This window comes from Martes martes (assembly GCF_963455335.1).
Source record: "Martes martes genome assembly, chromosome: 4".
NCBI classification, from domain to species: domain Eukaryota; kingdom Metazoa; phylum Chordata; class Mammalia; order Carnivora; family Mustelidae; genus Martes; species Martes martes.
Genome location: NC_137891.1, coordinates 39,047,199 through 39,059,512, shown reverse-complemented (window position 1 = coordinate 39,059,512; position 12,314 = coordinate 39,047,199).

The following is a 12,314-nucleotide window of genomic DNA, read 5'->3' as shown; positions in this document are numbered from 1 at the left end:
AAGCCTCTTGGCTGGGTTATATTTGCTGACGTCCCATTGGCCAAAACAAGTCACATGGCCAAGCCAAGAGCCAATATGCCAGAGGACCAGGCAAGCATGTGACCACCAGGAGGCGTGACTCCCTGGGAGTCATCCCTGTGGCCGTCTTCCTGGTCATGATTCTCATCCTCTAGCCCGCCTCAGACTCTGACCTGAAATGCCTCTCAGATCCTGACACCAAGTGGAAAACTGGGGCCTTTTTATGCATGGCTTGAGAATGGGGAGATGCAAGCCTTCGGTATATTCAGAGATCGTCAAATGGAGTGAAACTCTGCTTTCTTTAGCATTCCTCTTTTTCCTGACTTCTCCATATTTAATGTCACTGGTCCTAATCAGAAGCCATCGTGCTCTGAACCCAGACTGCCATTTAATGTGGAGCAGCAGAGACGATAAAAGGATGGGCTTCACAGCGTTCAACTTGGAGGGTTCTGGATTTCCCACGCTGACATTCTCAGGGAGTATCCTGTCAGAAAGGGCTGGTGTCGGCTTTACCCAGGCCCTTCTCCGAGGGAGGCTCCGCCAGGAAGAGCTAGCGCCTACATCCAGGGGTGCCCGGCAGGGGGCGTGCCTAGAGCCCACGGAGACAGCTGCTGTCCATTTACAGAGGCTGTGCACGCCCATGATCCAGCTTCGGCCCTGCGGAACTCGTGCTGTTATTAGACCCATTTCGCAGATGAAGGATGTGGTGGAGCAGCAGGTGCACTACCCAGACCCCACTTCGGACAAGGACTTCCAGCTCCTTCCCAGCGTGCCTTGCTACAGAGAGTTGCTTCATCCAAGGGCATGCCCTTTCCTTTCTGGGAAGCCCACGTACAACAGCTGAAAGTGGCGGGGACACAAAGGCCCAGGCCTTCCGACCCAGGACTGGACAGCTCTGATGGGCAGCATAGGCTCCAGAACCTCCCAGGGGGCGTTGCTGATCACCCTCTCCCCTGTCCAGTTCTATTCCTTCCCCCTTCCAGGTCACACACGTTTTGGTCCACAATAAACATCCCGGAACCCCAAGTTCCATCTCTGTGTCTGCTTCCAGAAGTCCCACCTGCTGCAAAGAACCTGAGGCTTCTCAACACCCAACATCCAGAACTGACACGCAGGAGTGCTGCTGCCAAAGCCTGGGCTCCTTTCACCAAATCCTCCTGCCTCTTAATCCCTAGCCCTCTGGCCCAGAGGCCCATGTCACTGCAGAGAGTGTGGTTCACTCTCGGTATGGTAAATGGTTTAGACACAGCAAGGAAGTTGCCCCGGGATACTTTCGTATCCTCCAAACTCATGACCTCTCACTGACAGGGTTCGTAGGCTATAATTCTGGTCGCTGTGAGAATGATAAGCCGGGAGACCCTTTCCCCAGCAGGCTTGGGTAGGAGCACGGAGAAAGTGAGCCTGTGGGAGTAGCCCCTTGAATGTGGAGGCTGGGGGAGGGCCAGACCGGCCCCACAGTGTGCAGTGGCAGGGTCGAGAGGGCCAGAGACCCAGAGACGGTGGAGAGGGGAGCGCTCAAGACCGACCTCACACTCTGTAAGTGACGGGCTGTCTGCTTCCTGGTAAACTCTGTGGAGGCCGGGCAGTGGGCAGAGTGTGGGTGCATTCAGGACACCACCCAGAATGCTTGGAGGCCTTGCTTCAGTGTCCTTGTCTTCAGTGCACACTGCCCCCAGGCTCCCCCCAGTGGTCCCCTACCCCTGCAGGCCGCAGTGATGGGGCAGGGCTGGGCTCTGAGCTGGCAAATCTACTCCCTGGGAGGGGACGGGGCTTAGCTACGAGAAACACAACCCAGAGCAGTGCTGGCTTCAACAGCATTCTTTCACCCATAAAAATGCCGAGCAAACCAGTCCTGGACTGCTAGTAAGACGACTCTGCAGGCTCCTGGGGAGCCCAGGCTCCTTCCAGCTCACAGCTCCATCATCCCTGGGACACAGGCCACAGCCACATGACAGGTGGCAGGAAAGAGGAAGGGGTAAGGATGAGGGGAGTAAAGAGGGGGCACCGACTGACTTTAAGGAAGGTTCCTGGATCCCAAGGAACAGAATTGCCTCAAACAATCACATCTATCTGCAAGGGATGCTGGGAAGTGGTGCCTTTCTTCTGGGATCACACTCCCCAGCTAACAATTACAAGGAACAATTTTGGCAAACAAGGGAACTAGATATTGGCTAACACCAGCAGGTCCCAACCCATCGGGGTTTCAGTTCTACCCTTGTCACTTCCCAGTAAGCGAATCTGGGCAAGTCACTCTATGTTTCTATGTAAGTGTGTGAAAGAGTCTGTCCTGACAGAGTTTCCTTGAGTGTCCATGAGACTTAGAAATCCCTGTGAAAATAAAGCAGGATATGTGGACCCCGATACTTGCTCTTTGTTCCACCAATGTGTGAGTATCTTTTCTTGGACTCTTAGATACACTCATTCAACTTTTTCCAATGGGTACAGATAATAGTAACTGTGTCTCTTTACTTAGAACTCATGAAAATGCTATGAAATACGCTGTCTTTCAGGGTAGACTGGTGTTTTGCTGTTCCACTGCTTTCAAAGACATTTAGATCTGTTGAACAATCTTAAAACTGTGGGTTTGTGGGGGCACCCGGGTGGCTCAGTCAGTTAAGCTTCCACTCAGATCGTGATCTCAGGGTCCTGGGATCAAGCCCTGCATTAGGCCCCAAGCTCGGTGGGGAGTGCCTGTCCCGCTCCCTCCTCCTCTGCCCTCCCCACAAATAAATAAAATCTTTTTTTAAAAGTTTGGGTTTGTGAGGCACCTGGGTGGCTCAGTGGGTTAAGCCTCTGCCTTCGGCTCAAGTCATGATCTCAGAGTCCTGGGGTCCTGGAATCCAGCCCCGCATCAGGCTCTCTGCTCAGGGGGGAGTCTTCTTCCCCCTCTCTCTCTGCCTGCCTCTCTGCCTACTTGTGATCTCTCTCTCTCTATCAAATGAATAAATAAAGTCTTTAAAAAAACAAAAGTTTGGGTTTGCAATAGGGGGAGCAGGGAGTGGAGCAGACAAATCTGCAAATAGAGGGAGAAGACCCTGGAACGCTGAGCAATCTTGGAGGACAAGAGTGAAGAGGTGTGAGGAGAAGGAACTAGAAAAAAGAAAAGAAGCTGCTTGTTCAGTGTCCCAGATCGCCTGTAAGTTATACCAAACTTACAAAGTGCTCACTCAGTGTGGATTTTATAGCACTGAAGGCCCCCTGAGTTCTGAGTGTGGGCTGTGGTGCCAGTTGGAAGCTGGGGCCGAGTCGTCCACAGAACATAAGCCCACTTCTGGAGAAGGACTGGGGTTTTCATAAACCATGGCTTATGGTCTGAGTCTAAGGCATCAATTTTAAACTGACATTGTGTGTGATGAGGTGAGGTGGGGAATGAGGGGTCCTGAGCCTTTATCTAGAAGAAACATGATTATCACTGTACTAAAAATCAAGAAATTGGCCTCAGAGAACTCAAGCTGCTGTCGCAGAGCCAGTAAGTCTTGGTGCCAAGATTCAAATCCACTTCTGTCTTGTTGCAAGGCCAGTGCTCCCAGGCAGTACTCCGACCACCCCTGTCCCTTTCCCCACTCCCCACAAGCACCCTGCCTGGGCCCACCCATGCTCTGCCATTCTCACAGCCAAGCATGGCTTTCTCTCCAGACCCTAGCACGATCCAGCGGCTGAGCTGCCAGTCTGTAGACCACCACCGCAGGGTTAAGAGGCATGGGGTGCAGCAGACAGGTCCCAGGGCGCCTCCTGTGGCTTCACCCCTCATTGCAGCCTCTGGTGGGCTTCCTCCCTTTCCTGCCCACAGCTGTACCCCCTCCTGTGCAGGCAGAAAGAACCGCACCACCCCCCTCCAGGCCCTCCCTGCCCTCCCTCCCGAAGAAAGGCAGAAGGAAAGCAGCAGCACCTTCCTTCAAAGGCAAAGGGAGCTGATGGCAGATGCCCAGGACTGATGTGCAGCGAGAGCCCTGGAGCAGTGGGGCTGAGAGCAAGGGCTCTGTGGGAGGGCGGGCCTCACTAGCAGGAGACAGGGAGGGCTCTGTGCTGTGGGGACCGCAGCCCCCAAGAGGGACTGCCCCTCTGCGTCCTCATCTTCAAATAAACAATGTTGCAGCCCAGGGCCAGGCTGTGGAGCGGAGCTGCCAACAACTCCATCAGAAAGCCCTCATTTTGGGGGATGAAAATGTAGCTTTCAGTTTATCCTGGGTTGAGATTTTTCAGTGTCCTTTTGGGAGCCTGTTTTAAATTTTCATTGATTTAGATTTTGCAGGGATGAAGAAGTCCCCCTCCACACCTTCCTCCCAACATTAACCCTTCCAAAAATAACCAAAACAAAACCACCAGTTGTTTAAAATGGTTTTACTTTTTGTTTTGGACTTTCTTTCCTTCTGTGCTATGGAATCAGAATAAAGCTCAAGAGAACAAATAGTTTCTTTAGGTTGGGCTGGAGCCTGGGGTGCTCCACGATTTAGAAGTGTGTGTAGGGGCAGGGATGGAGGGCAGGGGATGACCTCATAGTGGTCCTCCTGCGGGGCAGGGAAACAGGACCCAAACCCTGCCTGAGCCCAGGAGCAGGCTGAACATCCCCCAGAGGGCTAAACGGACTTCCGGGGGTCATCCTGTAATTCGGTTCTCCAGTCCACACCTAGCAACCACCTCCCCAGCATGAGGAAGAAGAGATTTCCCTGCTGAAGGCCTCAGTCCTGAGGCCTGGGCTTTCCCCTCTGGCCTCGCATCGTCCCCGTCACTTCATCACCTACCCTCCCACGCCTGTCCTCACACAGCTGGCTCCAGTACAGCACGAAGCTGGAGCACAGATGAAGGAAACAGAGGTGTTCGAAGGTCTGAGAGATTCCATGCAGTCTCCTGGGTCTCCCGCCTTGGGACAGGAAAGGCTCCCCACCTGGGTGGTCTCTGCTTCCTCTACCCCAAATCCTCATCCTCAGAGCAAAGCTTCCCTGCTTCCCACTCTGGCCCAAGGCTAAGAAGCATCCCCCCTACATTCCATCTGATTGCTAAAGGAGGAAGTGTTTTCCCTGCTTGGCTCCCAGGCCCAGCAACTTGGACTCCAGGGTGAAATTATCTAGACGCTCACCTACCACAACCTAAATAGCTCCTGCCCCTTCTATGTCCTGCCTCCTTTTCTCTTAGTTTCATATTTTGAGCAATTCATCTAAAATTGTCTTAGTTCTCTCACGGGCCTCCTTACTCACCACAGCCCAGCCTAGAAGGAAGGACACAGAACCCACTACCATCACCAAATAGAGCTCATCTCTTTCTCCGACTGATGTCCTTGTAATAAGTTTCTGTGCAACATTTCACGGGAACAATCTTCCCCATGTTATCATAAGTTCCTTCCAGTTCTGTCGGGCTCTTTGTCCTAAGGTAAATCCTGCCTGGGTTTATAGGTCACATTCAAGCTGTGACCAAATTTCTATAGTGTAAAGACTGTCAAACTGTGAAGACAGGCAAGATAAGGAGTTGTTGGCACTTGATCTTCATAATAAGTTTTTTTTGTTCCTGCCCTTCCCACTTTCTTATTAATAAGGATGACTGGGGAATGAACTGCCATTCTGTGGGCATCTATTGGCTTTGCCTGCCCAGCATCCATCCCCCTTTCTCTGGTACTGGTACCACTATTTTCATCTGGGAAAAAAAAAAATCATCCCTTCTCCATTGTCAGTCCTTGGAGCTTGGGTGGGACTGATCCCATTCCGGGTTCTAGGGCTGGGCAGTAACCCAGTTCTTGGCAAGTGGTTCAAGTGTACATAATGACCAATGAACCGAAAGAGGCAATTGTAGGACTTTTTTTTTTTTTTTTTTTGAGGCAGAGGAGGGGAGAACTAGAAAGGAAGAAATACCTTTTTCTTCATTAAGGTTGCTGAAAGGGTAATATTTTTGGGTCTAGAGCATCAAACAGCCAGCTTGCCACTAGGAGGGGAAAAACCTGCCTGAGAATGAGGTTAATACAGAGGAAAGAAAAGTTGAAAGCTGAAAAAAGAGATCGTTTGAGTCCCTGGATCAAGCTCTATCTGAAGCCCAGATTGCCTGTGGACTTTTCAGTTGTACATACTAAAACAATTTCTTTAATTCTTTTGAGTCTTATTTTTTGACTGCCATCTAACTCAGAACTTTTGTCTCTATTTTACAGATTAAAAAACAAAAACAAACGGAGCTTAGAGAAGCTAAATACCTACCAAAGTGGCACATACTAATTAGTAACTATCTGAGTTTGGATATGAACCCGGACATGCCTGATTCCAAGTCTTAACTACTGTACTCTACAACCTCCCATTATACATCTTTCCCCCAACTCTCTAGGCCCCCAACCTTACTTTGGTAAACATTTAGCAATTAACCATACTGAAACATATGATGTCATCACCAAGTACCCAAAGCCAGTGACTCCAGTCAGCCTTGCTTAGACCACAGCCCATCACTACTGTTCTTTCTTGGGTCCACTGAAGTTCCAGTTTTGGTTTTGAAGACGTCCACAGCAGCCCGGAAGGCAGCCATAAGATAAGCCTGTTTACAATCTGAGTCTTACCCTTTTTCTTTAGCCAAGAAAGCTACAACACTTTCCCCAATTGCTCACTGGCCCAGAAGCTACTGGAGTACTCAGAGAACGAGGCATAGATGAGACTGTTTGGCATTCTTCAGACTGGCGTGGATCACCATGGCTTTAGCTCAACTAGGGCAGAGGAGCATTTAAGATAGGCAACAGGGTGGAGTGAGGTAGAAAAGCACGTAGAGCCCATCCTTACTAGAACAGTCCCTGAAAAGGGAGCCTGCAAAATGACTACTGGGCATGATTCCAGTCCCCAATCAAGAAGAGGCTGGAAAAATTAAGGTACGCTTCTCTGAGAGGATCATATAACAAAAGCCCAAAAATAAAAAGGGTGGGAGGTTGGGGGGCGGCTCCCAAATGGTGATCTTAGCAAAGTGCCTGTGGGGAAAGTCACCCAGCTGGAACTCTAGAGGAATGAGGGTCCACATACTGAGTCACCGTTTGGGGATTTGGAGTTTCAACTGATAACTACTCCCAACCAATTTATTATAGAATTAGCACACAATTATCAGCAAAATATGTGTTTGTGTCTAATTTGTTCAAAGGAATACTCTAGGAACTGAGGCCAGATTGAGAAGATTGCCTTTTTTTTTTTTTTTTGAGAAGATTGCCTTTAATCAGAGGCAGATTAAAGTTTTGGCTGTTGTGGCATTTTGCTAAGCATTATTCAAATGCCTCTAATGTAACAGTTGAAATGAATGTTCATGCTTAATTTGAATACTGCTTAGTTCCACAGGGAACCCTCCACAAAAGGAAAAAAAAATCATAAAATGTCAACTTTACACAGTGAAGCTACCAGAACTCGTACATAAGTTTATGACTGGTTCACATCTCTTGCTGAAGCACCAAATATTTTTTCTGGGTGGCCAGCAATATCATATTCAACACCTAAAAATAATTTCCTTGGCCCAGAATATCCTCAAATCATTGAAAAATTTAGGCATTTTCTTTGGAAGGAAACAACAAAAACCAGCAGAGGATACACAAATAAATCCCACTGGCTGAAAAGAGTTTACAATGCTTCCATCCAGTTATGAGTATAACAAAGAAACTCACAAAACACTTTCGAGAAGAATCTGCTGAATTGCCCTCTGACCCTGAGACCATTTGATCCTATGCTGGCTTTTGTGAAGCTTTCGTTTCATGCTTTTATTTAATTGTTCATTGTTATTTCCCTCCTCCCCTAGTTAGATTATAAAGTATGCGCAAGCCTATATCCTATCTTCTTTCAACCCACCACGGTGTCTAACTAACACCTGAGATCAGAAAGGGAACAAAACAGGCCTGCTGTTCTAAACCTGTGAATACTTAGTAAGTGTCTTCAGTTATCCCAGGTATTTTGTCCTGGCTATAGCAGTCATGGAGCCTGAGGAGCCCTTGGCCTTACTATCATGCGGCAAGTGCCTACCCCACAGCCAAGTTCCCTTCTTCCTTGCAGGCAAAGTGGCCAACCCTGAGGAACTAGTCCTGGTTATGGTTAATCTGAGTGAGTCATGGCAGTAATGTCCCCCTTTGCCAGGAACAGGTCTAAGTGGGGATACACACACACACACACACACACACACACACACACACCCCTCATGTCTGGCCAATGAGATGTAAAGGAAAGTGCACTAGAGACTTCAGGAAATATTTTCTTCCCTGGTAAAAAGAGAGTGTTGTACTGGAGAAGCTCCTTTTTTCCGGTTTTGCCGCTTCCCTATTTTGGACACTGTCTCTGAGAATGTGATGTCTGGAACTGAAGCAGCTGGAACTGAGACCATGAGACAAGTTTGAGGACAAAAAGTCCTTGCCGAGTGTATGCCAAGATGTTAGAAGAGAAGGACTGGAAAGACAGAAAGAGTCTGGGGACTTGATAAAATAACTGAACAGCTAAACTAACCATGGGACCCCTTGCTTCCAAATTCTTTATTACGGCAACAGTAACTGCCCCTACACTCTAGGTCCCCATTAGGCAGGGTTTTTGTTACTTGCAGCTCAAAGCAACCATGTCCGCCTTCTTCTTCTGGGAGGGAGAACTATGGTCCAATGGAAAGGACAGAAGTTCTGGAGCCAAAGAATTCTGGCTGAGAAAACCTGAGCAAGTTTCTTAACTTTCAGAGTGTCAGTATTATTAACGGTAAAATGCAGATAAAAATGGACACTTCATAAGCTCATTACTGTAAAAAGAAAAAAAACAAAAGATGGTGAAAATGTTCCATGTGTCACAGTTTAGCATGTAGGAGGTGCTCAGTAAGTGTTAGCTGCCTTGCTTTCTTTCTCTCCCCACAGTCCCTGTGTGGAGCAGAAGGGTCAGTGAGCTTTTCGGGAAAAGGGAAACACCCCTGTGGAATGTCAAGAAAGAATGACTTGTCACCATCTTTCCTAGTTGGAGACGAGAGCAGAGATAGAGACAGCTGTCTGTGTGGGAGGCTGAAGCTCAAAGAACAGCTTATGACCCGCAGGCCTGTGTTGCCTCTACACAAACAAATCCCCTCAGTTAGTAGTTGCGATGGCCTTTTGTTGAGCCTGGTGCCTCCTGTGACTCAGCGTCCCTGCCTTACCATCTGCTCAGGGCCTTAATAGAGGCCTACTCCTTCTGAGCTGCTTCAAGCCGAGAGAGTCTGTTTCCCACAAGCTACCCACAGCTAGGAGTGTTTAAAATGCTGACTCCTCTGCTGAGTGGGCAGTGATCCGAGCAAGCACACGAGCCCTGGCAGCCTCTGGGCACTGTGGGCCTATGGACAAGCAGCATGCAGGCTACCACTCTGTGGGCTTATTCCAAAGCTGCCTTGTTGGCCACTCTTACACCCTCCCTGGGCACACACGCAGATGTGGCCCCCACCATACACACACACACACACACACACACACACACACACTTCCACTCCCTGGACAGTGATAACTACTCCCCGAAGACTTCAAGCTCTGAAGACAGGAGACAATGTTTGTCCAACTCACCAACTCAAACTGCAAGTCCCAGCCTTAGAGGTAGGACAGAACAGTGGCCAAGGTGCTCCCCTCCCAGCCCCAGGAATTACAACTGACATAACATTAAACAAGTTATCTTAACTCTCTTGGGCTCTTTCATCTCATATGGAAAATGAGGATAATAATAGAATTGTTGTGATGATGTGTTTAAATGTGCCTACCCCTGTGCCCAGCACGTGGTATGTGCTCTACAAAATGGATTCTCCAAGTCTCAATGCACAGTTAGGAAGAAACAGCTTCTGCCACGGGACAACTCCAAGATATGGCCCATCCAATCTGCCCTCTTAATAGGCCATGGCGCATAAGACCAACACTTCCACCAGATCAAAGTATTTGTCCATGTGTATGTACCTGGGATTCAAGAATGAACAAAGATCCTTAAGGGTTTATAGTAGAGAAGAAGAAACAATCTCAAAGACACAACCATAGTCACAAATTGTGACAAATCCCACGAAGGACAAGGGAACTGTGAGAATGATTAGAGTTAACAGGAGGGGTGGGAATTTTATCAAGGAGTCAGAGAAGACCTCTTGCTGAGAATGATGGGAAAATGTGTAGGAGCACAGTGTTCTTCACATCAATGCTAGCTGCATGAATAAATGCTCCATAAGCCAATGGTGGCACTGATGGAAAGATGGGTCCTCGGGACAGAACAGAAGAGTTCTCTCCATCACACAGCAAGGTCCTACAACCTCACTTCCTGAGGAACAGTCTGCTCTGTGATCACGATCTCCAGAATGTTATGAGGTTTCAAAGGCCTTGTCTTGTACCTTTCTCCCCCTAAGTGTTCTGAATTTTCTCATAAAGCGTCTGGTGCCACACCACCAGGCAAAGCAGCAGTGGGCTTTGATGACTGTTTTCCCAACAGTCCGGGACTTGAGGCTATCTCCTATTGAAGCTCAAGCTAATGTTCTGCTAGATCCTTTACTGGGTTCCATTTTGCCAGTTTAACTTGTCCAGCTTGCTTTTCAGTGTTATCACTCTTTTAGTGATTGTCTTTGTTCTAACCTAATCTTTTGAAGTCCTTTAAATTCATGGAACCTCTTAGGAGAGCCCACACTATGTGTATATATCCATATATAAAGAGTAAGAAGGGCGCCTGGGTGGCTCAGTGGGTTAGGCCTCTGTCTTCAACTCAGGTCATGATCTCAGAATCCAGGGATCGAGCCCCACATTGGGCTTCCTGCTCAGCGGCAAACCTGCTTATCCTGCTCCAGCTGTGCACTCTTTCTCTGTCAAAACAATTTTTTTATATCTTCAAAAAAAAAAAGTGAGAAAAGGTCACTGGCAGAATCAAATCAGCTTCGCCTTTTCTTGCTTTTGATGAGCATCATGTGTGGGACATCACTAAAGCCCACCACACGTGGTACATTTCCAACATTATTCTTTTGCTTCCCTGCTCACTTCCATTTTCCTGCTTGCTTTCCAATATGCTGCCAGAGTAATTCGGTACCACTAAGATTCTTGCCTGAGGCTTTGTACTGGTGATAGTCCGCACCCCCCACCACCATTTAACCCATTTGTATTCGGTTCATGCTTCCCTTCACCTGAAATTATTCCCAACCTCTGCTTCTGGGCACTTCCAGCCTCTCTGTAGTTTGCCACTGACACCTTAAGGAATCTTTAGGGACCATTCATTTGCTCACTCATTCAACTGGTTAATGAGCACCTACTATGTATAAGTCCCTGAACTGTAAGAATACAAAAATGACTAAGACATACTACTTCTCATTATTACTCTGTGGCCTCAAGGATCTCACTGTCTCTGATAAACAGACAATAGCAAGTCACTACATTAGAGATCGTAAATTGAAGTGTGGACAAAATATTGTGGACATAAAGAAGAGGGAAGGAATAACTCAGATTAAAAGCTACAACCCAGTACAAGAATATCTGAGCCATATCTGAGAAGGGCTGCAAGGGTTTTCTTCCTACACAAACAGCTTGTGCAAACAATTCAGTGTGTCAAAGAGCACAGTGGGCATCCAGAGACCCGGAAATGATTCACACTGATTCACAGTGGCTGCCTCACAGCACAGGGGGACAATGGGAGAAAATCAGGGACAAGGACAAAAGAGTCTGGTAAAAGTTAGTGGCAAAATGCAGGTCAGTTGAGTATCCAAAAGAAAAAATGGCTGTCATTGATTATAAAACATTAAATAAATAAAACCCCAGAAGTCCACAGTGAAAGTAAAGAGAAAAGAAAAACATGCCCTTATTTGAAACCATTAGAGACAATTTTACACCAACTTCTGATTCTGAAAATAGATAATAAAAGGAATAAACGAAGCATTTACACTGCCTTTCAGAAGGAAGTAGAGTTCATCGCTAGATGATGGGAGTAAAGTCTTCCTTACAGTAAAATACAAGATAACACATGTAAAGGAAATGCCAAGATTAGAAAGTCACTATTTCATAACCCATAGTGAAATAACAGGTTTGGGCAAACGTCATCAATGGCTGCTAAAACCTTGGGATGAAAGTTTAAGGGAACAGTATCCTTACAGTAACTTCAGAGATTTCCTGCTAAACTGGGAGAGAGAAATATGGTGATCACCATCTTAACCAAGAGAGCAAACAAACAGCACGACAGTGGGACCAGCTGTCACTTCGCCTTCTGAAGTGATGCACTGTGAAGTACCTGCGTTATCTATGTACTCTTGCCAAAGGCATTCCATCTGCATCCTCGGCTTATAAGAAATACGGGAGACAGAGGAAAAAGTTAACTGACACCAGGAAGATACAATCAGAAAAATCTGGAATTGGGGATATCCTG